Genomic DNA, 26,843 nt, shown 5'->3' on the forward strand with positions numbered 1-26,843 from the left:
GTGATTGCACTTTAGGTAGGCAATTTTCAGTTACGATGTACAATAGCCTAGATAAAATCACTTTCATATGCATTACTCCTTAAGAAGTTGACACGGACCACTGCAGTTTTAGTCACCTTGACTGTGAGAGTGCTCAAAAAGACCTTATCAAATTTTCTTTTACAATAATAAAAATGTGTTGGTTTTTTGCTTTTTTTTGTTTTATTTTTTTTTAATTCTGTTCTCAGTCAGATAGTGTTAAATATTTTGTTCAAATAAATTCCAAAAAAGTTTCTCTTTTTTCATACAGACTGATGGACAACACAAAAAGATGTGTCTGATTTGGAAATTCAAAATGTTAAGAAAATAGAGGTCCCTCCAATACTGCAGAGATCCATACTAAATATGTTCTCTCTAGTGCTCCCTAATGTTATATGGCTGCTATCTGAATAAAAGTAACTTCTCCTTCCTAGAACCTCTGAGCAAAAGCAAGCATCCTGTGCCATGGAGTCAAAAGCAGTCAGAGAACCTGAAGATGTCTTTGTCCTGTGGCTTCAAGAGGAGCATTCATTATGCATTCAGGCTTGCAACCTGTGAGGTAACACTGGCTTCAGCATTTGCAAAAGTGGTTCTCCAAAAGGCATTAAACATTGATAAACCTTTTGTCTGAGCTTTTCTGTGGTCTACGGCAAATACAGTTCTAGCTAGCTTTTACAATTATTCATTAGCTGTGCTAATTTGCTGGGCCTAAGACTCATTTCTGGTAGCTATAGAAATACTGCATATACACATTCGTAGAACATTAGAAAGATTATGTAAAACACCTCAAATGAATACCAAGAGGCAATAACAAAATTTCAATGTAAAAAGCTCTACTGGGGACAAAAAAGGGTAAATGCCACATCCTCAGGAAAAAAGGTACAGTTAGGAAATATAATGTAATTCAACGATGAAATAGCCAGAGAATTACTGAATCTGGAGAGAATACAAATAATCTAATTTTAAAAAGGGAGTGAATGAAATGTGCCGGAAGGACCAAAGAAATGGACTGTTACTGACTCAGTCATTTCATTAAACTTCTGAATGTTTTCATGCTTTTTAATTTAATCCTTTGTGATCCTGGCACTTTCAAGCAGGAGTTTTTCTACCTCTCTCATGAGGTTTAGTTTTTCACTCAGGATGATGCCAAGGAATATTCTGCCACTACATTGTGACTGGGGCAGTTCTTCTTCAGATGCTTCTCTAGAGCACTTCCTTACTGTTACACCCTAATTTTTATACTTTCTCAGTACTTCACAGCTCTCTTGAACTAATACTTAGCACAGCTCTCTCAAACTGAGCTAACTTTGTGTAAATGCAGCCATATTTTCAACAGCAGACTGCAAAACTGGCACACAGCTTGGGAGATCTCTGTGAAAAGCTTGTTCCACTTTCTGGTTCACAAATCCAGTAAAGTAGATTTAATTGTAAAAACACATGTGAAAGACAAAAGGAAAATTCATCCAGGCTGCTGGCAGTATGTTTACTATCTCTCCTACATCACTGAATTGAACGTTACACTGACAGGAGGTTAGAGGGAGGGAAATATTCATTCATCTTGCTGGCAAAAGACTCTTGTACTTGTAGGACTGTATTTTCTATTGTAGAATTACATGAAGATCAGCTTGACCCAAAGATTGCAATTAAAAATGCTCTTATTTCAGAAGAAAAAAAAAAAAAAAGAAAGACCGCCAATAGCTCTTCTGTTGCATGGGATTTGGTCTCAAAGTTACTATGAATGTTTCCAGCACTGTATCTTTATCTGCATCACTGCTTATGATGCTGAGAAAGAAGACAGATGAGATAGGAACTAATGAGGAGACAGGATCGATAAACTGAGTGCTTCTGTGTTGTTATATTTTTCAAAATCGGACTGCCTGTGCTGAACATCAGACCATCTCTGTTGGTTTTACCATAAAATACATCATAATACGTAGTGATTGCTATCGTTTGTTCCTCTACAACCTTAGAAAATACTGAAAATGCTTGAATCAGAGCGTATACAAAGGCACTGAAGTACTTGTCTGCTGACACGCAGATTAGACTGTTTGATTTTGAGCCAATAAAGTTTGCAAAACTTCCAGCATTTCCTAACTGTATCTTTTTTTCTGAGCCACAATATTTGTGTTCAAAAAAATACAGCGCCAAACAATATTTTATTTTGTCTGTTCCACAATGCTCACCAAACTGTCACAACGCACAAGTCTGAACCTAGACAAATGATCAAGCATGAGAGCATTAAGAAGAAAATAATTTCCAAAGCCAAAATGTGACCTTAATACCAGTGTTCCATGCAACTGTTGCTGGTGTACCAGGGGAACCAGCTCTGAACACATCCCTGAGAAAAACTAAGGGTGCGCATGCGCACACACGCACACTCAGAGTGCTCCTATTACGCTTCCAACACGTCTGTCCCCTACATTTTGTGGGCTACAGGAACTGAATCCCATTTTGGTGTTCTTTAGCATCAAAGAAAATGTCAAGCCTTACCATAATGCTCTACTGCTATTATACACGTATGCAATACAATTATACTTTGTCAGAAGTTTTTGGAAATTTAAGGAACCTCAGGTCTGAGCCAGTACCAGGGAAAATGCTCACTGATAAACATCACTTCACAGTCTGTTTCAGAGGCACTCCTATTCTGCTTCTAGGTGCTCCTCGAACACATCGATACAATCAAAATGGCATAGTGGAAGTTCCTACATGCTAAAACACAGGACAGCACTGTGTGATGCTGCTGCTGTGTAAATACGAAGGAAAAACAGCAGAAGTTAAAAGCCTGCTTTCCAGTCAAGTAAAAGATACAAGGCAGATAGCTGTGGTCAGAAATGGCCGAAGATGCAGACCTAGTGTTAATATGGCCACACTGGCCCTCTGAATCTTTCTGTTTTCACTGGTTCAATAATTCCCTGTTCAGGTGCCTCTGCTGTACCCAATATGGAAAATGAAATAGGTCTAGGTAAGTCTTACACCTGCTATTACTTCAAAGCCAAATCTTGTCCAAGTATCTACCAGCAGGGAAAAAATGCTGCCACAAAACCCATTTTTTCTGCTGCCCAAGCAATCCCCCACCCAGCAATTTTCTATAACACATATTACAAAGAATATGCAGAAGTGTATAGTTTTGCTAATGTGGGTTTATTTATAACTAGTTGAATGTTAAGAAATGCCTGTGAAGAAAATGGTGTCAAATAAATAAGTGATACTAAATGGCAAGTAAAGACATTGATCTATATGACTATATTATCAAATTGATTATGCCAGCATTCATTCTTTGTGTAGTTCAATATTTTAATGAAGTAAAACCTGTGAGATTTTAGTCTAGTGTATTCTTCTGTTAGCTTGTATTTCATAACTTCCCTTTATTTCTGGAGATTTAACATCAAACATATAAATACAAGGTAAAAGAAAAAGTAAATGTTAAATAATCAGTTGATTTTCCATGCTGTCATGCATGTCCTCTTCTTGTCTCCTCAATAGCTACAGAAGAGAGCCACCTCTCAGCCTATCCCCAAGCCCCACAGCACTGTGACAGCCAAGTGATGGCAGGGCCCCAGGGAGGGGTCCCTGTGCAGCTCTCCTGGACTCCACAGTCTCTACGAAGTCTCTATAAAGTGCTAAAGAGGGAGAATCTGAAGAAGCTGCTAAGTAGACTGTCCTCATCTTGAAATGCTCCAGTCTTGAATACGACCTTTGTATGTGGCAGTTCCCTCGGCACCCGCTGCTCAGTAATGTTTGCTCTACTGACAGCTGTAAAGCACAGTGACAGGAATCCTCAGGACAGAGATCACAGGCATAAACCTCTGCCCAGCCTCATCCTGAAACCTAATTATTGCTTTACTGTTTGGATGGGCTGCAGGATGTCCATTGCTGCATCTGTGTTGGCAGGCAGAAACTCCTTAACATGACCAATTCCATTGCTTGCAATTTCACAATTGTGTGAACATACACCAATTTATACCAGGTCTTGAAAAGGTACATTTTATTCTGCTCTCTGATGAACAGCAAGCCCATAGACCTCATCCGCTTCTTCCCAGAAACTCAGATACAGCAAAACTAGGTAAAGTTACATACTTTGTTGACACCAGAGCCAAGTATGTCTTCATTGCCGCTGTTAGTCTTCAGTGCCTTTGTTAAATTCCTTATTTCACCTTCCTTCCCTGCTCAGCTGTGAACGATAACTGCACTACCCAACACATATTAATTTAATTTGCTTTTCAGTTAAAATGAGGACAAATACTACCTAAAACAAATTCCAGCGCTTTCGCTCTTTGAACTGCTGTTGATAATGCCAGTGAAAGGTAAGTCACGTATTAATCTTAAATAACTCGACATTTCAGTTTTATTAATCAAACTCTTGTCATTTAAATCACATTTCATCATACTTTACAGATTTCAGCAGCGTGCAGTACTCTTAATATAGCTGTGGAAATTCAGATTGAGAGAATGGCAATCCACAAAATGGACATTGCTGTTTCAGCCACTGCTGCTTTATTTACATGTTTGTTCACGGTTTTAACAATCAGTGAAGAATTTTAACAAAAAATTAAACAAATTTCCCTGTTTTAAAATTTTAAAGACATCTGATCTTATATCTCTGACTATTTCTCTTCTGCTCCCATTAATAAATGCTAAAGAATTTAGAGGAAAATACAAGGGAGAAAGACAATGGAAATCATTTTTGTTTATGATTTTATTAGAGATTAAAGGCCTGCCTCGGTTGTACTAAAGCCCTTGATAATGGAGCAGGTAATTCCTTATATTCTCTTTGATATTAGATATTATATGATAATCTACTGCTTTACTTACAGAGCTGAGATCAGAAGCTCACCCCTCAGGAGCAATGCTTCATGTTATGGTTTTCTGAAGCGTCTCCAGTGTATTCCATTTTTTTGGATGTGCATAGCTGTGTGTGTCGAAATTCGCCAAGCACATAGGAGAGGCATGGTTTAACAATTTAGCCCCAAGCTTTTAATGCCTTGGATCCCTTTATCTAACAGCTTTGAATTACCTTGTGTCACTTGCATTGCAGGATGTTCTTGAGGATATAACTGATTAAATAGCACAAAATCTAGCAGTGATGGAGCAACTTCAAATTCAAGGTCATCAAATGGATTCTCAGACTGTCAAGCTTTCTAAAAAAAAAAACAAAACCCTGAAGGCCAGAATAGATATTCAGTAAGTTTTGAAGCAGCTTTAACATTTTCATTCTTGTTTTGTAATGAAGCTATTGGAGTGGGCCCAGTTAATTATCCTTCAATTATGTAACTATTTCTCCAAAACAAGTTTCAGAGCATGGTGACTGGTGATTATACAAGTCATGAACAAACTGAATTGCTTTAAAGGTTTGGGGGTCTTGTAAATCCATTACTGTTGCATATTAACAACTACAAAAAAAAAAAAAGAAGATATAAAAGATATTGAAGATTTTTGTAACTGAAAGACAAGAAATAATTATAATTATGTGGCAAGAAACACATTTGGTTGAATGTTGGCTAACATAGTTTCTGTCCAGTTGAATGAACCTCATGGAATATCTGTTGTTACTGTCAAAGTTTAACACAGCTTATGCTCATGTTACCTATTGTTGCTCAGGACACCTCATTCTTCCTCGCTTTAAACCCAAAATCTGACCTCATCAATGTGTATCTCTTAGTTGCTTGCATTTTAAAATATCTTTACACTTACTTTCAGGATCTCCAATATGTTGGGGGACAGTTACCTATGAATATTCAACAAGTCATGAGGTCAATCTCATTCGCTTTGCTTGGGAAGCCTCTCCTTTGCTGTAACACAAAATTAGAAGGTGTTTTGGCTACTGGTGTTGTATTATCTCACTGTTCCCTGCCCCCTTTTTTTCCCCCTCTTTCTGTCTATATCCATCTGTTGTCCTTTGTATTTTAATTTAAATTATAACAAATCCAGGGCAGATAGATACCTTCTGGCTGTTTGCATATTACTTGCCACAGAAGGCTCCAGAGAGAAGCCTGGTAGTCCCAGATGGTACTGTAATACAAACAATAATGATAATCTCATAATTCCCCAGGGCATCAGCCCTCAACCCCACATGCAAAGTGCACTCCACTTCCTCAGCACTGATCAGACTTTTCTGTCAAGATAAATGTTCTGAGGTGACAAGGACTCTACATAATTTTTATGCCCTTTCCTGAATCCACACTTTTCATATTGAGTGACGGACAAGGGTGGCTGTCTGCAAATTTACGTATACATACGCACACACAGATACACATGAACATATATTCTGAGGCTCAGGTGTCACAGCAATTTACTACTCCAGCCCAGAAATTCATCTTCTGCATCATTGCAGGCATTTCTCTATTATAGACTAATATGAATCCCTACAAAGGTATACCTATTACGTGCATATCTGAATGGAAACTGCTGAGTCCTGAAACTAGCCCTCAATGATACATCTCTACATCCACAGTGAAAATTCATTCAACTCATTGCTTTACTACCTGGGAATTGTGATTAATCTTGCATGGGTAGATTTGCTCACCCTGATTCAACCATCTAAAAATCAGATTTGGTCTTAGACAAGACTAGTCACTTTAGATTTCCTTTACAGCCAATGGAGAAATAATTCTCACCTGAACAATGGCCATTGTAAAATAGATGAGATAAAATGTTCTTAATGTTGAAGGACTGGGATGAAAAAATTAGACGCCTCATTTTAGATGACTAAAGTTAAATGAGATTGATCATTTCTGGGATTGTTTGCCTTGATTTGTCTCTCCACTAAAGCTGTATAAGACTCTGTGCCAGTATTTCAGTACTGTTCCTGAATGTCATGTTGTGAAGGTGGCCTGCGGGGAGATTACAACTTTTTGTTTACCACACTCTATAGGGAGATTGTGACTTTTTGTTTACCGCTCTATGGCTAGCCTTCGTAGATGGTTATCAAACCTGCCTTCTCAGTCAGTTTTTTATTTTTTAATCCTGGCAGAGTCTTTTAATTATATCTTATCCCTGGAGCTCAGTAAACCTTCATATCCCTAATACTCTTGCAACCAGTTCCACAATCTAACAAGTATTTAATTTTGATGCTCTGTAAAGAATTATATCACCTTTTTTCTATGTGAAAACAACTGAAAAGGTTTTTTTCCCCAAAGTTTTCTACTGATGTTTCTGAATGGTTTTGTTGTAAAACATAGGCCACATCAACATTTCTGCCCACTATTTGATGTCCATAAATGTTGAATGTCGGGACTGTAAAAATGCTCATTATGGATAGTAATTTAATACTTCTTTGCTCAGTGATAACAGATTTAAACACATCATTTGGTAACTTAACGGTCTTTGTAGGTAAAGACTGAGACAAAGCACATCGAACATCCCCATTTATTCTCATATATTGCCAGTGTCTTCATAGATGAGTTCACAGGTTGCAGTACTAAGCAAGGAAGAAAAAATCATTCAGAGCAGTATGGCTTTGGAGCTGGATATCAAGCAGGGTGTATATACATCATCCTGCATTAAGGAATTTAACTTCTCTGTGAATTAATTTATTGTAAAATTAATCAGAAAGAATGAGTACTGGCTCTTTGATTAAATGGTAAACAAAACATCAATAAATACTATGAAATTGCAGTTGTATGGCAAACATATTCCTTAAGACAGTCTGTATGATAGGAAAAAGATTATTAATAATTGGAGAGCTATATAGCTTATTGTTTGTTTTTCTTAAGGTTGTTCATAACTGGCTGTTTGATCATCCTTTATTGTGCTGGAGGAAATGGAAGATGATTGCAGTGGCAAACTCATTTGCAACCTCTAAAATTCCAGGAATGTTTATTTCCACTAATAATGATCTGGAATGAGCTTGTCATCAGAGTTTTCTGCACCAATTACATGTAAATGTCCGTTTTCCATTGAAATTTCTAATCAATTTGCATGTGTAAGAGCAGGGTTCATGAAAGCTTGGAAATTAACGAACAGGTTGGCCAAAAACATAGCTCCAATATGTTAGCAAAGCAATAAATTCTCTAGCAGAATGAATAGCTTCTTTAAAACCAACTAAAACCCGCTGTAACAATTTTTTAATAGCTCACTGTACCCAGTGGTTTTAGGAAAACTTAAAAAGAGACTGATTCCAAGACACTGTTTTAAATAAATATTTAATCCATGTCAATAACTGTAGATATTTTTTCTCTGCACGAATTCTCAACAGGGAAAAACTCTACATTGTTTCTCTTATTTATTACCACATGTAGTTTGTCTATTGCCATAGCCCAACATTTCAATTTTGTGGTTTTGTTTTTAGTAGTGTTCTGTGTTTCTGACATTGTTATTTTATGAAGGTTTTGAAACTTCTCATGAAAAGTGTTTAGCAAACTGGCAACTTTCTAACTTTCCAATTCCTCATATAATCTGTACTGTATAGAACTGCCAAATCAAATTAGATGAACAAATATTTCAGTTGTAGGTACTAAATGACACATTGAAGAGCAAGATAAATAGTAAATAACAGTAGACTTTTTTTTTTGCCAGTTTGTGGTACCAGGCTTTAATGACATCACAAACCCATTACTTATCCTGCATGAAGCTGCCATATCAGAAGAAAATGCAGCTTTATAAGGAATAAGTACTTCAAGAGTATTTTTCCAAATGAGGCAGGAGTAATGAAAAATCAGAAACCATTTTGCAAAAAGAACGACATTGATTTTAGTTATCACTGTATCGTTGTTTCCAGAAAGCATAACAGTAAATTGAATACCAATGTTGCCTTCCTGGTGCATTCAAACCTTCTACTATTAGCATATCCCTAATTATTAATTATTTATATTGCAATAGCACCCAAAAGTCCTAACCAAAATCTGGCATAAACACAGATGAACAGCATAGGAAAGCTTAGGTAAGCTTTGTGAAGAAAGAATAATGGCTACAGAAACTTTTTCCTAATCAGGAGAATTTGAGAAATATAACAACTTTTTAGGTCTTTCTCTAGTTACAAATTTGTGCCCAAATGCAGTCAGCTAAAGTTCTCTCCAGCCTATCATTCTTCCATATCCGTTTTGCAAAGAGTACCTTCGCGTGTCTAGAATTAAAATCGTACAAGCAAATGTCGAAGTTAAACTGAAACGCTTTTAAAATTTTGGATTCTGTGGCAGATGGAAAACGTTCATGTAAGCAAAGACAGTTTTCAAGGATAAATAAGTGAAGATAAATTTGGTCTGTGCAAAGAGTAAATTTCAGAGAATAGACGTATGATATGATTATTATTACTATCTTCACTGAATTATTCTAAAAGAAAAAGAATAAATTTCATTGGCTTTTTCAGTGCTAATTCTACACTGACATTTTTTAAAGACGTCATAAAAAAAAAGTTAAAACATTAGCCAAGTTAAGAAGATCCCTTGGAAAAGAGAGGTTCCCATTAATTTTATATGGTCCTTCCAGTAACTAAGGGAGAGACAAGCATATTGTTGTAACTTCATAGCCCCAGACTAAGATTGCGCCTGACAGCCAGTCTGAACTCCGTTTTTTGGTATAGAGCATAGAAGCATTTCACAAATCACAGTTCCCTATTGCTCACAATACTTCACACGTGCAAAACTGCAATTGTAGGTATATATCTGCAGAAAGAAGAAAGAATCTTAAAAGCAGCTAAGAAGACAGTATAAAGTATTTCTGAAATAGAAAAGAGACATTCTCCATTTAGAAGACTCTTTGGCTCTGTTTCAAACCTTTTAGTGTAGCTATTGGAGATGTATTCATTACTCCACTTAATGTAAGAGAGGGGTGTTACTTTTATTAAAAATATACACCATGGCACTGAGTTACTCTGTGTTTATATCTCTCGTCTGATATTGCTCATGGTTCTGTGACTGAACTCAAGTGCATTCTTTTCTGACTTGAAGAGAAAAGGATGATCTTGTCTCACGTATACAACTAAGAAACTGATTGTATTGTTAGACCACAAGCCGAGATCTTAACAGATTATCATTTTAGTTTAAGGTTAAAGTTCAAGCTTAACTCATATAGTGAAGGTTTATTTTTCACTGAGAATAAAATTTGTGAGTGGATCCAATGCTAAGTTTATAACTGGTTTTACAACTACTGTGACAAATAAGCCCACAAGGTATAGTACATATCAAAAAAGAAATAAAAAGTCTCCCTCCCTCAGAATTATGTGAGTGACCAAAATATATGAGTGAAAGATCAAAGCATACAGGGCAAGAAAAGAAATACATAAATGGATTCAATAATTTCCTGTCATATTGCTCACTTCCTGTGAAGCCTTAATTAAAGATACTGTTAGAAACAATATGTTTAGATTACATCGCCTGTAAAAGTTAAACGTATTAGTTTGCATACTGGGGAATTAAAAACAATTAAAAATGTAGTATTACTGTAATTATTTAAAAAAATGATTACTTAATGATTGAGTGTGCACCAAAATATTAAATAGCTATTTACATGTAGAAATACAAAGAATTTACAAAAAAAAAAAAAAGTAAATTGTAACAAAATAGAAAACACTTCTTATGTAGGGCTTTTTTACCCTAAAATTTCCTGTCTTAAAAATGTCACTAGCATATGAAGATGGATTAGTAGACAGAGTACACTAAGCAAACCAATATTATTTATACATTGCACTTGTCATAAAAATCTACTATTTGATACACATGTAACCATCACATATTTTCATGTCTCTACATAACTCATAAGACTCCTAATGATTTCTTTAACCCAAAATGTGAACTGAAAACGTCTTCATTTCTTTTCCAGTCATTGCTGAAACTGATCCAACTGTTCTTTTTGCATGGAATCTCTTTTTGAAAGTGAAAGATAAAATCACAGGTAGAACTATTGCTCAGTGAATAGGGACTAGAAGTGAAGGAAAGGAAGAACTGCTAATGTTCTGCAAATGTCTTCCTGTAATAAAGCTAAAGTACCTTAACATGGTGGCATCAGGAACCTCTTGCACTACCTGGGCAATTCAAGATATTTGCACTATCTACTTACAAGAGCCTTCCTTGTCTTATGAGGGCCTCCAGGATGGTCAAGATGGAGGTCTTGCCCTGTAAGGAGAGGCTGAAGGACCATGGCTTCATCACCCTCACCCTTTGGAGGAAACAAACAGCAGTACTTACAAGAGATTATAAAGAAGATGGAGCCAAGCTCTTCACAGAGGTGCATGATGGGAGGATGAGAGGTAATGGGCATGAACTGACAGAGGAAAAGTTCAAACTGAATATAGGAAAAAACTTTTTCCCAATGAGGACAATCAAGCAGCAGCACAGGCTGCCCAGAGAGGTTGCATGTTCTATGTCTTTGAGATTTTCAATATCAGCCTTGACAAAACCTGAACAACCTGGTTTGAACTCACAGGTGACTCTGCTTGAGCAGGAGGTTGGACTAGAGACCTCCTGAGATCTCTTTCATCCTGAATTATCCTGTGGTCCTCTGATTCTGTGATGTCAGAATTCATACGCACAAATTAGAAACATTATGAAATTTATCAAATACAAAACTCCTCAAAACTCATCTAAGTATTTGGATCCTACATATCATGCATAGACTTGCTTAATTGCCACTTCAGGACATCTTGGGCTTTGTTTCTTTGCCTAACACAGCTGTGGCACTAAGCAGTTGTATTATGTAGGCTTAATTATTATCTGACATTTTTATACATTCAATGAGACATTATTCTAAATACGAAAGAATTAAATTTCAAAGAAAATTATTTACAAAAGGAACAAATGTAGTTAGATATATATATGGAAAAGTAAAAGAAAGTTTATAGCACTTAAAAGCATGGGCTGTATATAAGATGGATCTTTGTCTTCTTTATGGTCTACATAAAGTTAAGTTTGTTTGGGCATCTTAGCTATGTATTTGCGTATACTGACATTTTAGATTTTTTAACTGCTGGTTTTATATAATAATTTGTTTGTATGTATTTTAAACTTCATTGCTATACCACTTTTTCTTCTGATGTAAAATACGGATTCCAGCTCTTCCATTTAATTTATTCGAAAAGATAAGCGAGAAGTTATTGTAATAGGTATTATTTTAAGCATTTGCTTGCTAACAGAAGGCTGTAAGAGGCCAACATGCATTTGGGGCAATCATGAAATCCTTATACATTGCATCTGTCTCAACTATTAACCATATGAGATTGATACAGCAGAGGCTGCTAAAAAGGAGCATATTGACTGCTTAGCTCTGCTGTCAAAGGAGTACAATGCACGGCATTATAACCATCGCAGATTACAGTGATTGTTGTTGAACAAGAAACTTTTGAGAGATTCTGTTTATTTCAAATGCTTTAACAAGAGCAGTTTGAATGAGCCAAAACACAGATATTTTCCCCTAAATTGCTTTCCTTGTTCCTGTTTTTAATAGATTTTAGTTTAGAAAGTCCTGACAAGTGGGGTGGTGATGCCTTCTGTACAGAGTGGCAACTATGCTTTTGTGTGATAAAGCCACAAGCAATTTATTCAATTTATCTTGGTTGATAATAAAATTCAGTATTCTGTCCACAACTCCTCCTTAATCCATGATCGCACTTTTCAAAAAGATTATTTTGACAGTGGCTTTAAAAATATGTATTTATGGATGGCTTTACATATATAATATATAAAAATACATATAAAAATATGTATTATGGATGGCTCTATGGAGGGATCTGAACAGGCTGGGTCAATGGGCCAAGGCCAATGGTATGATGTTCAACAAGGCCAAGTGCCGGGTCTTGCACCTGGGTCACAGCAACCCCATGCAGCTCTATGGGCTTGGGGAAGAGTGGCTGGAAAATTGCCCAGTGGAAAAGGACCTGGGGGTGTTGGTTGACAGCCAGCTGAATATGAGCCAGCAGTGTGCTCAGGTGGCCAAGAAGGCCAACGGCATCCTGGCCTGTATCAGGTATAGTGTGGTGACCAGGACTAGGGAAGTGATTATCCCACTGTATTCAGCACCGGTGGAGGCCTGACCTCACTGTGCTGTGTTCAGTTTTGGGCCCATCAAATTAGAAGAAAGACACACAGGTGCTGGAGCGAGTCCAAAAAAGGGCAATGAAGCTGGAGAGGGGTCTGGAGAACGTCTTATGAGGAGTGGCTGAGGCAACCAGGGTTGTTTATCCTGGAGAAAAGGAGGCTGAGGGGAGACCTTATTGCTCTCTACAAATACCTGAAAGGAGTAGAAACAAGGTGTGTGTCTGTCTCTTCTCCCAAGTAACAAGCAATAGAACAAGAGGAAATTGCCTCAAGTTACTCCAGGGGAGGTTAAGGATGGATATTAGCAAAGATTTCTTCACTGAAATGGTTATCAAACATTGGAACAGGCTACCCAGGGAAATGGTTGAGTCACCATCCCTGGAGATGTTTAAAAGATGGGTAGACATGGTGCTTAGGGACATGGTTTAGTGGTGTTTTTTGGCAGTGTTAGGTTGATGTTTGGACTCGATGATCTTAAAGGTCCCTTCCAGCCTAGACGATTCTATGATTCTATGATTTAAAGTAAAACTAACCATCATGTTTACATAAAGTAAGTATAAATGCTAACGTAAAACTACTTACAAGTCCAAATTCTTAGGTAACAGATGAAGTGGGACAGTTCTGAATCCATTTAACATTTGCTTTTGTATTATGAACACTTCTAATTTATTAGAATATAATATGAAACATCACTTAATATATCTCAGCTGCATGACACTGAGGGTTCAGAACTGACAAATAGCTCTACATGAGTTCCCATGCCTATGTGATAAAGAAAAAAATGTGGGGTTTTTTTAGGATTAAAGTGAGAAAAGTTTCAAGAAAGAATAGATAATGTTTTTCCTTTGTATATTTTCCATGTACACACATGAAAAAAATTGCCGTTAGCTGAGAAATGTTTGATTGACAGGACATGCTTTCCTAATAATCTTGACAAGAATTTGATTACCTAAGCCAATATATTAAATTTATCATTTGCTCTAACCAGAACTGTAGTAAGGGAAGCAAGATGGGTTCCCACCACAAACATCATATTGGTAGGAGCACCATGAGAAAAATATGTCCCACTCACCCTCCTTCCTTTGTGCTGGCAACCACAAAGAAGGGCTGCTGATCTGTAGTGGCAGGATAAGCAGGGCAACGTAGTGTTTGAACAAGAAAGAAGAGAAGAACATCTGTGGAAGCAGATGTTTTAGTTCTTGCCATATCTTGATACTGCTCTTCCTGCAGTGGCTTTTACATTATTTTGCTTAAAAGTGAAGTTGGATTAGGGTTTTGTGGAACATCCTACCAGCCTTGTTGAATACTGACATCATACCAGTACTCTTCAGCTTTCTGGAGTATCCCTCATCACCCAACACTTATTTAAATATTTCATAGGTCCAGCTAAGACAGAAGACTTTTAGCAATGAATGGGCTAAGCCTGGCAGTTTAAAAAAGACACTTTTTTTGGTAGATTACAGCTTAGTATTTAGATTAACGATTGATAACATAAGATATAGCACTTTCTCATTCACTTCTGTTAACTTCATGCTCATCATATTTAACACAAATATGTGTTGATTGTATTTGGCTTCTCTGCATCACTTTTTACATATATGTAAACTTCAAATGTATTCAAAATTGATTTTTGATACTTATAGAATACAGAACTTTGACAAAACATATTTCATTCATAATGTATTTTTCGTAGCTCATAGGCCTTAGATCAACAGATCACCTTTTACCCTGTTTTTTCCATCTTCCTTTAAATAGTCTGTGTATTATACTCCCATGTTTACTGGTTAATTTTTACATATCCTTTCTCCCAATTTCTCTCCATTGCTTTTCATTGACAATTGCTGTCCTTTATATTGCCACTGATCTGCAAAGTACTTTTAGAAAGAGATGTCCTTTTTAGTAAAGCAATGCAGCTTTCTGTCTATTCCATAAATCCTTTCTCATATACACTTCCATTCAAAGTACCTTTTTGCTGTTAGTCAGAATTTTCTCTTAATTTTCTTTAGGTTTTGGACATTAGCTTTTCTGAAGCACTAAATATAAATCTAGCTGGTTGGAACTATCTTTATTTTCCTCTTCTGAGCATAATCATATTATTATCAACGATGCTTAGGCCACCACTAAATTCCAGTGAAGATACTAATTAATTTTTACTTATGAGAATAATAAGATTTAAAATTGCAACAGTGACATGCACTCATATATCCTATTTTGTAAGGTTAGAAAGAAAAGCAGCATTTCTTGCTTTCCTCCCCTACAAAGAAAATAAATTAATCTACTAGTTATAATTAAACGTGGGCCAAGGACCAACTCTGAGTGTGCACAGAATACTGTGTATATTGTACCTATTTTTAGTTGAATATTATTTGTTGAAAACATTATTTAGAAAATGTTGCTGGTTGTCAATGAATAATTTATTCAATTTTGTTGCTATCTTAGACCAGCTTTAATTATAACCCGTAGTACAGTGCTGAAGCAAAGAGAGATGAAAAAGATAAGCCCAACTATTGCTATGATATCTAGAGACTTAGGGCATTAAATATCATCAGTCTAAGCTGAATTTAAAATCCTGCTGTTTTCAACTTGCATATATTCTCTCTTATTACTCCTTCTAAGTTCTTTCGGTTAGTCACTCTCTTTTTTTCTCATTCCTCCCTGCCTTCTGTCAATTTTTGCCTCCATTTCTCTACCCAGTATCTTCTAAATGTCCATTCTGTCTTTCATGTGTCTTTTGTATTTCACCACTCATTTACCTCTGTCAACCAGCGCTCATTTATAAATATAGAATAAGGGTAGTCCAGCAGACCTCTTGAGAGTGAATCGATCCTTCATAAAAGATTTCTAAAATTATGAATTTTTCTTTGCTGATTCAGCTCGGTGGAGTAAATCTACACTAAAACATTTCTAGGAGTCATTTTGTTTCCTTGTAGGTTTCTGGTAAATGTTTATGGTTCTATGACCACCGCATTTTAATAGGTTCCACATGAAACCATCATCTGCTCTTGCCTATCCTTTAACTCAGGCTGGAAAAATACCATAATAAATTTGCTGAATTTGTTTGGCAACATCCACAAATGCAAACTCATAGAGGGTAGAAAGAAATATGAATCAATACAGATCTATGCACCAACCTTTAAGCAAGCTATAAAGACAATTATGCTGAACTAAGTAAGTAAAGGAAACAGGAGAGGCTGCTTCCATCCAAGTCCAGCAGTAATCTATATAACTGATGACATATTGGGATTGGAAAACAGCTTAGACAGTAGGTACAATATTAGAAATCATTAAAAATTACAAAAGAATCGTAATGCCTGTGAACCAGTAAAATCTCTCCATTCCTCAGAGTGTGGTTATATGAACCTCTGCGCAATATACAAATGCTGATGTGAGCCATTTTGCTGTAGCTACCCAAAAAGGGAAAGCAGACGACAAGAGCTTGGGCACTAAGTATAGTGTTTGGAAAATACTCGTATTTGAAAGGTTTTCAACAAGTGCACAGGTATGTATTATCAAAAAAACTCTACATATCTTGTACTTGGACTCATTGATTTGTATGGGACAGAATTTGTAAAGGGAGCTTTCTTAGTACTGTAAAGATTTCATACTGGATTGTCCTTATGCCGAAATAGTATAGGTGGACTCAGGTGGAGTTCCTTCACAACTGGGGTTCCTGGGCACCATAGGAATGCAAATAATAACAGTAGTTATATAAAAGCTAGACAGCCCAAAGGACGTTCTCTGGTGATTCCAGGAGAAAATCATACAGGTTTTTGTTCTGGAGCCTCTATCTCTGATTGGAACATTTAAGTATAATTGCAACTGGAGCTTCAACAAAATACCGTTCTTTTGCAGCAGCAGCATGCTCACCACGATCTAACATCTGCAATTTAATACAGTGGAACTGGAAACAAAAAAGGTCATGGTCAGGTATCTGTTACATGCTTAAGGTCTGCTAATAATGTAGCATATGAAAGTGTGTCTCACAGGAAAGTTTCATTGACTAAAATAAAACAAATATTTAATTCCCCCCTCTCTGATTAAACAGTTAATTGCAAGAACAGTCAGCATAAGCAAACATACGTATACATATGGACATATACATATTGGCAGAGACATCATTTTTCTTCTGCACTACTTAACGTCATAATAGACTCAAGTAACACGAGGTATATAAGTAGCCCTCTTCGAGGAAATGCTGTTTAACACTACCAAGTCAGACTACCTCAAATATAAAAGATATTTTTTCTCTATAGAATTCAGTTTAAAAAAAATCCTCTGTATTTCCATTTACAATCCTGAAAACTTTACCTACTAATATAGTACATTATCAGCATACTTCTGCTTCTTCATCGACAATTTTTAGACAATAAATGTAAGCAGCAATGTTCCTTGAAAGCTGCACCCCATTTTAGCAAATCTCTACAGAAAAGGGAGAAATGAAATTGTTGCATTCAAATTATTTCAAAAAGAAAAATGTATTAATTTAGGTATCTATTTTCCAAATATCTTCTTAATTTCCCAGCTCATAAGCAAAGTTAACTCATTGTTATAAACCTATAAGTCATGCTTTAGGAAGTTTTCTGAGAACACATAATAAAATGTTGCCTATTATAATTATGACATCCGTTCTGCAGCAGAGTATTATATAGTTCAATACCAACAACATGGTTCAGTGTTACAGCTGGACTTGTATCACAGATATGATCATCAATACTGTATTAACAGATTCTGTATAATAATTTATTGTACAGTACACAGCTTCAACCTAAAAAAAAAAATATGTTTGTCCACCCAAGCATTATTCTATGTGCAACCAACATAATTTTATAAACAATATAATTGAAAAAGTAATCAGGAACTGCCTGACGTATGTTCCACAATTATTTTATAAGGTTTCCTTCCATTAAATGGTATTATCTTTATAATTATTATCAATTTACCAGACTCCTCAATAACGTGGAAAAAATACAGTTCCTTTAACACTAGTTTTTCCAAAGATAAATAAATCAAGTATAAAGACCTAAATATCACGCGTCCTTCAGCTGTACAGCTGTCTTTGAGAATGCAAGACAATAACAAATCCACTTTTATAGCTGCATTATAAGGCCTCAGGTAAGTTTTTGAATAAAATTCAAGTACCTGTATCATCTGTTAGGAAAACTGCAGTGCAGGCATGTAGCTTTCAAATGAAAAGTCAAAATTGCAGCTGAAGAGCAGGACGGAAAATTATAACAGACCTTTTCCAGCTCCCTCAGCAACTGGCTGTTGAATTTTCTAGGTAGATTAAGCCATGGAAGATTAAGACAGAAGCTTTACTCAGAGTACCTACCAGGCAAGAGGAAGCAAAATACACTACTCCATTTACTATAATGTACTATGTAAAACCAGAAAAGCTGATTGGGAAAGCAATCATCTTAAAAATGTCCCTGAAGACTATAAATATAACACTATTATATTTTATACTGGAGCTCCATGGTATGACGACAACCCATTAACTGAATCAGAATAACGACAGGAGGGCCATCAGAATGATAAAGCCGTTATAATGAAATGCAGACAAAGATTAAAAAGAATTAAAAGTGACAAGTAAAATCCATTAAAGGACAGCCCTTAGCTACTGTAATCAAAGGATTAATACTTACCTTGTCAATTAACAGCTGTGTGTCTATTTTTTCACACAACACAAAAGACTATGCCAAGTGTCAAAAAATCATTATTAATAAGAGGCCTTTATTTTAAATTTATTTGCCTTGTGCATGTACATTGCAACACCTCCAAATGAATCTTGTACACAATTTTAGAAGCCATAACACACACAATTAACTACAGTGTTCTGTGTTATTATTGCCATTAAAACAGTCTTACAGGAGAAAGAAAGTAATTACAAATTGCAAGTGTATTAATCAATGCCTTTAACTTGTGTGTAACATTAGAAAGCCACACATACAGAAATGCTCCATGTGTTTTTCACTCATTGCCGCTATTTTACCTATACTTTGCCACAACAGGAGATTCCATCAATGTTAGATTCTGGAAATTGCAAAGTCAAACTAATTTCCAGTTCATTAACCTTGAAAATAATTGACAGTAGAAAAACTTAAAAAAAAGAAAGAAAATGAAACTTCTTCAACACAACAGGCAAACTTGTGCCTTTGTTTGGAAAAGGAAACAGTGTCCCCCATGGGTAACAAGTCAGCATAGATTACTTTGTGCAAACATGTAAAATTTCATTACAAAGTCTTTTACAATTAATATTAGACAATTAATAATACCAATAATGCTACTAGATGAGAATGGAAGAGGTCACAGTAAAAATGCTTTCCTTCTTTTTTTAGGTGTTTATGATATGCGACCATCATCTGTATTGTTTCCATCATCTTTAGCAAATTGTCTCTACTTTGTACTGCTTCCAAACAGTTCTAAGTGCTTTCAGCACAGGAAAAAAATCTGTGTTAAAACTCCATGTTTACACACCCATGTCCTTTTCTCAGAGAAATTACTCCTATGGGTCAAGTTGCAGTTTTTAGTCAGTCATCCAGTTTTGTTCAGCTCAACTATAACTAGATGAGTGGCTGAGCTGCTTAACCTTCTATTACTGTTGCATTTCTGAAACAAGGAAAATAATTTGTACTATTCTGCAGAGACTAAGAATTGAAATTCAGACACGGTACCATGTCAAGTGCATCCATTTCTACGTACCTAGATCAAACAAGAGTAATCATGAACAAAACCACCCAAAACTACGTCTGCACTATCAGAATAAATGTCAGGATACTTTTTTATCCCAGTACTTATGTTTTTCATATCTTTGCCATTCCAGGTTATATTGAGACAAGTCTGAAAGAAGTCTCAGCAATCCTAGTTGGAACATCAATGACACACTTCTGATGTTTGGTTCCAGCCTCCAGTTCTAGAAATTTCAGATGTTGGTAGAGAATGTATTCATTTGTGAAATATTTGAAAGTGTGGAAAAGATGGAAGGGCCATCAAAGTCATAAATATAGAAAGAAATTAATGAAAGACTGGAGTATTCCGGTAGTGAGAGTGTGTGTTGCCAGTTTCTTTGACAAAGCAGATATTCAACTTTCAGTTGTTAAATATTTCCCTGATCATAATAAAGCCAGTTCACCAACAAGTATTGCCATTTTGCTGTTTAACACTATCAGGAATGGAACTTTCCACCCAACAAGTTAATAACCAAATAAGAAGTCTCCAGCTATACCTAGAAATCTCTGCAAGTCCTCTCTGTTGAGAGTGAAAACACATCAGGCAGTTCCACATGTGGGTGCCCTTAGCCAGACCCTAGGTTAGAAAAAGTAATTCTATCATAAAGTGCTATACAAGATTTTTTCAGGACAGCCAACAGATCTGGCACAAAAATACAGAAATGTGAAAGATTTCTGTGTTGCAATAAGAGATACATGAATAAGGTTTTGCAGGCGTTAATACCTCTTTATCTTCAAGAAACTCGTCTATGCAAACAAGCTCATCACTCTAAAATCAATAAATATATGCTTTTATCAAAATCTATAACCAAAACATAGACTAACCAACTAAATCATGATGTCAGGTAATACATCTCATGGATCTCTATGCCATTTCAGTATTATTGTGTGCTGAATATCATAGCCAAGAGGATTCGTATTTGCTAAGTTTAGCAATCTAAAAGTTTGGGTAACAAATCTCACACAGTATTTAATCAGTGAAGAGTGACAGAAAAAACCAGAAAGCAAATTTTTCTACTGCTCCTTAATCTTTGCTTTGGGTTGGACAACATTGATGTCATGCCACCAGAAGCCCATGAAATACAGAGTTTTGTAAAATCAAAGTCTAGTCCTTAGGGCTATGAAGCAATATGTCTACAGCCCAGCAGCTCATTAGCTACCAAATACATACATCATTAAAATAAAGCCCAAGAACTAGTACATTAAAACATGTCAAACTGTCAAAATTCTATATTTAGTGCAGGAGGTGAACAAAGGTCTTAAGCAGACTAAATTGTGAAAGATTGCTGTATTTGAAGATATCTTTCCAAAAATTCCTAAGAAAGTAGAGGAAGATTCCAATGTATCAAATATTATTACTAATCAAGAGTATATCTAATGTATTCAAGACAAAAATTATTATAATTTTTTTAAACGTGAGACAAAAGTTAAAAAAAAATTAAGTCAATCCTTCATCAACATTTGTAAGAAATCAGCTAATGGTTAGTTGGGTTACTTGTAATGATCACTGCAAAGTTGTCTGGATACCTCAAATATTGTTTATCTCTTTCCACAATTGCTGTGAATGTGTTTTTTATTAACCACCTATGTGAAAGTAAACTATAAGGTACACAAATAGCTATCTAAGGAAAACTAACCCACAAAAACATCTGTTGAGAAATTGGTAAGGATGTATAATTTTTTTTAAATAAATGAGAAATGTTCATTCTTCTTGAACAAATATTGTTGGAAAATACCTTAGAATCTAGGGTGGTTATTAGATCTTCCTTGCAAATTCAATAATTACTTTTGATGCAAAAGTGTTCATTTGTCAGTAAAATAATAATCAGAAATCATTTCATTCAGAAAACATTTACTAATTTGGATTTACCTCTGGAAAATGCAAAAAGCATAATTTTCTCAAGGTCTGATAGACTACATTCAAAATTATGCATAATCACATCAGTTAAAAGATTGATAGTTGTTACTGTGAGAGACATCTGAAAGAGCAAATATTTTCATTTGGTGCAAATTGGCTTACTAAAGGGAAGATAGCAATGCCATTTACACCATCCAGGGATTTTTTGTCAAACAGCACTAAGTAATACTGTATTTTTCTTGTGCAAAAAACTATGTTTCTGAGACCCAGTAGAGGCAAGAACCTTAATAGTTTCTTGCTAAATCCTATGAATATGTTGCAGTTTGTCAGTTAGTCACAACATTAAATTTTAGGTATATCAATAGTTCAAATGCTCCACCTGCCCTGTATATTTGTAATTTAAAGAACTCCCTGTATATTTTTAATTTAAAGAACTATTGAAAAGAACTGTTTATTGCATCGAAACAGGTGATGGTATCCCACTTCTTTATATAGTATTTAAATGCAGATGGAGATTTGTTAGCTGAGAATTTTAGAAAAAGAATCTGCAGGATACTAGAAGTAATAAATTTATTTTTGCTAAAACACTTAATAAAACACTTGCTATAACATCATATGAACAAAAAAGCTTTTTTAATTCTCAACATCTCCCAGCAAGCAAAAAAAAAATAATCTGGAATTTCTATGAATTATTATTTTCTCCCACTTCACCAAAGGAGCAAAGGGAATAAAGGAGTGATATATCTTCAAGAAAAATTCCTGAGGGAGTTCTGTCTTTTGTTCTCACTTTAATCACATCATCTATGTCTAATACTATCAGTAGGCAATGCTATATTTTTTACTGTTTTCCTATACAGTATCCCCCAAATTCTACATTCCCAGGGTTGTTCAAAGCATTCTGCTTGTTCTGTTCTTGGATAGGAGTTATTTTCTGTGGCTCAGTGATTTCTCCATATAATGCCATGACCTTTGGAAAGGTTTTTTTTCCCCCTTTGAGTCTATTTTCACAGCTGCTTTACAGAGGTCTGTTCATAGTCTTTTCAGACTGCCTAGAGGAGCTTGTTCATCAGCATTTAAATCTCTGGAGACAAACCCAGTCAGCACAGTTCTGCTAAGAAACAAGTCCCTTAGCTGAGGGACATGATGTTTCACAGACAAATATTACAGAGTTTTCCATACACTTCATAGAACAAGTAGACAGGACAGTATCAAAGATATGTGTTCCAGTAGCTTCTGGAAATACTTTTGTAGAATGAAAAATCTTTGTAGCTTCTCCCTCACATATCTACATATGGCAACTTTCCCTAGCATCTCCCGCTTTCTTTCAAAACAATGGCAAGAATGAGCTGTTCTCTATCAGTGATAAAATAATGTATAATTGTACTAAACTCTGGGATATAATGTGGGAATGTGAATAATGTGGATGTCAGTAAAACGTAGCTGTGTGTAATTGCTGAAAAATATTTATACATAATATTTACAATTATTTTTCACCTTTTTTTAGCCGTGGCGTTGCTACCAGTTGCAAAGTTATTCATATCAGAACATTTTACACTACTGCATCTGCAATTTCTCATTCCTAATTCTAAAAGCGAGCCTATAAAATATCCTTGTAAGACATACTTGGGCAGTAAAGTACACAACTCCTCTGAATACTAAATGTCATATAATCGGTAAGCGACACTGGTCTTTTAGCATACTGCAATTATCTTGTATTCCGCTGCTTAGTTCCAGGAGTGATAACTACTTCTCTCTGCCCCAAAAAAGAGATATTGACCCTCTCGCCTTTCTCCTTATTCAAATCCCTCACTGCTCCACGTTGTAACATCTTTTTCTCAAACCAATGAATTAAGATCATTTACTTGAACAGCGAGTAACACTTCTAAGGCTGTTTTAGCCTGAAATTACGAACAAATAATGTATATGTGAAATATGTGAAAGTATATGTGAAAACAATCTAACTTCCTACTCACACATTGAAATTTAGGCACACAACAAGGTTCCTTCATAAATGAGGGTATATAAAGACTTAATTCTAACAAAGAAATTGACAGTGTTTTTCCTTTTGTTGAGAGGGAAGTAGTTTAAGTTTAAGAAGTTAAAGTTATAGCTTATATAATTATATAAATTATAATTCATAGATAGAAGATTTATAATATTTAAGGCTGAGGCGCTTGGGTCTTTTCAGTCTAGAAAAAAGAAGACTCAGGGGGGAATCTCATCAATACTTAAAAATACTTAAAGGGAGATTGTCAGGTGGATGGGAACGGTCTCTTTTCAATGATGCCCAGTGACAGAACAAGAGGTAATGGGCACAAACTTGAACATAGGAAGTTCCAGCTAAACACAAGGAGGGACTTCTTTACTTTGAGCGTGGTAGAGCACTGGAACAGGCTGGCCAGAGAGGCTGGGGGTGTGTTGTCCCCTCCCACTCTGGAGACATTCAAAACCCGCCTGGACGCCATCCTGTGCAACCTGCTGTAGGTGACCCTGCTCTGGTGGGGGGGTTGGACTAGATGATCTCCAGAGGTCCCTTCCAGCCCTGACCATTCTGTGGTTCTGTGATTCTGTGATAATAAAAGAGATGCAGAGAACAGAAAACTAAAGAAACATAGAAGTTGATTACTATCATTGAAGACTGTGACAATTCAAAAAATGTTTCAATCTATCCTTTTATGTTAAAAATACCAACAATAAAATTATATTCTGTTATACTATGTTACGTTATGTTATACTATGCTATGTTATCTTATGTTATGTTATGCTATGCTATGCTATGTTATGCTATGTTGTGTTATGTTATGTTATGCTATGTTATGTTATGTTACGTTATGTTATAAAGGGGCTACTGCTTCTTTTTTTCTAGTAGACAATGTCATGTTTCATGATCTTTAGACAATTAAAAAGCTGCAAGGGGATAAAGCTGATAAAAATATTTATGAACAGGAAGTGAAGTTATTAACAAATACTGTGCTTCAGAAGTTCATTTTAAAATGCATCTGAAGTCTTTCAGCTGTTTGCAAATTACCTTTGATCATATGTATGACTTTAACAGTGATATTTCCAATAGAAATTATAGGAAACTGAATAGCATCTAGACAAGAGGAATATCTAAAAGCTGAGACCAAAGAGGATTTATAGTTCCAGTCTACCAGTGAGGGAAGTTATTGGGTCTCTTGCCACAATTTCAATGACAGTAGGATCAAACCATAGTTGTGAATGATTTTCTATGATAATGTTGACAGCAAGATAAGGCTATATCTTCACATTACTTTCAGAGGTCATGGAGATTTTTATTTCCATGCTAAAACATAGGCCTTGTTATGCTGTCATTGTTTCATGTGTTTTAATGGCATTATCAGTATCACTGAACCTCTCCTGATGAACACGAGCTGAATGACTTGCATTGCAAGCCAAAGCAGCTGGCTATAAGTAAAGCAGTTCAGGAGATGCTTACCTTTAAGAAAATAAATCATCATGCTGCTTTACTTTGCCATGTAGGGTAGCATCACATGATCAAATTTTAGCTACACAAAATCTTTTGAGTTTTCTTTACAGCCTGTAGAGGGAGGGGCATTCCAGAAGGTCATATTCCTCGCCTGTTTTAGACCGGGGTGAAGGGTAAACTCCCAGGAAGAAAGCAGTACCAGAGTTAAAGTTATTACACATATTAACATGTTCTGCTCCTCAAAGAGAAGACAACCACGGTACTATTAGTGTTAGAAGTATGGTAAGCACCATAGTTATTGGTGATACACTAGACCTTGCTGAATTGGTTGATGAACAAACTATCCCTCTTCCCTGAAAAACTGGGAATGACTGCAAATGGCACTGGGAAGGGTTCAGTGTCACAAGGACCACAAATTGATTTGGATGTATCTGGAAAGGTCTTGGGTATCCTTAGTTTTTTCCTTTTTTTTTTTTTTCCCTATTAATAACCTTCACCCAGTATAGATGGATTTGTTGAGCTTCCGTCACATCAGTTTTCATGCAGCAAAATGTACTCTGTTGTTTTGACACAGAGTTGCATGGCATTCTTTCCTCTATGGAGATTTGACCAGTGTCAGTCAGAGATCTTTTTTGATTTATTGTGCCAGCCGTTTTTTGACAGATAATTTGCTCCCTCTCTTTGTTTTACCTCAGAAGGATTAAAGGTTCTATTTATACAGGAGCTTTTTTAGATTGTGTTTTTTCTTACTGATTAAGTTTGTGTGCCATCCAGTAGGTCAGATGCCTACTCAGTCCTAACTGAACTCTTTGAGAAACCTGGCTCTTAAGTACGCATTTGGGCCAATGCAATGCAAAATGTCTGCACACACTATCACGTTTTATTTATTGGGTGGCCTTTCTTGATTTATTTTAGCACATTTTCCCTTTCTATAACAAGAAAAACTGAGGGCATACAATAAGAGAAAAGAAAGCTCAATGTTTACCTGATTGTTTGTAAATCTAAACAAAGGTTTAAATTTAGACGGAAAATATGGATCAATACTTATTTATCCATTCGTGATTGTCCATTCCTTATAGATTTTAAAACTAAAATGAAAAGACAAATTGTCCTGCTTCGGCAATTCCAACATATTTCAAATACAAAGATGAACTTTCTTATTCTGCTCAGCAAGGCAATCTATAGGAGAACAATCTGCATTTAAAATATTGAAGTGGGTTCATCTCAGACAACAAAGAATCAGATTGTACCTGGTCTATATGTGTATGCACGCAAAAAACATTTTGCATTATAAAGACAGACTTCTGTGAATAGGGACTTCTCTCTTACTCACCTGCAGTTACCTGTCATTCAGAAAGGAGCTGGGGACATCATCGAAGCTCGCAGGCAGAAGTCAGGCTATTATGTGATTTCAGCATACTAGACAAGTTTACTGGATACTGCAGAATCTGTTCCCTTCCAAGCAATGAAGAACCTGCGAGCAGTAGTCCCTCACACAGTTGAAGCTGTTGGTGGATGCGTGGGCTGCATAGATGTAAGTCTGGGCGTGCCAATGTCCATAAAACAGGATGCTAGTGAGGTCACTCTGTCTGCTGACTCAATGAAGGTAGGGGATGGAGATTCACAAAGCAGCGGAGATGTGAGGGCTATTAATGGGTTAGAAATTTTGGCCACGCCTGGGAATGGTCAGACAGGAATTAGGACTTCTCCCAGTAGAAAGGAGGTTGGATCAGTACCCCAACTGAAGTGCTTGTACACTAATGCACATAGCATGGGCAACAAACAGGAGGAGCTGGAAGCCATTGTGCAGCAGGAAAACTATGTAGTCA

The sequence above is a fragment of the Charadrius vociferus genome, unplaced genomic scaffold (genome assembly GCF_000708025.1).
Source record: "Charadrius vociferus isolate BGI_N301 unplaced genomic scaffold, ASM70802v2 scaffold348, whole genome shotgun sequence".
Classification (NCBI taxonomy): domain Eukaryota; kingdom Metazoa; phylum Chordata; class Aves; order Charadriiformes; family Charadriidae; genus Charadrius; species Charadrius vociferus.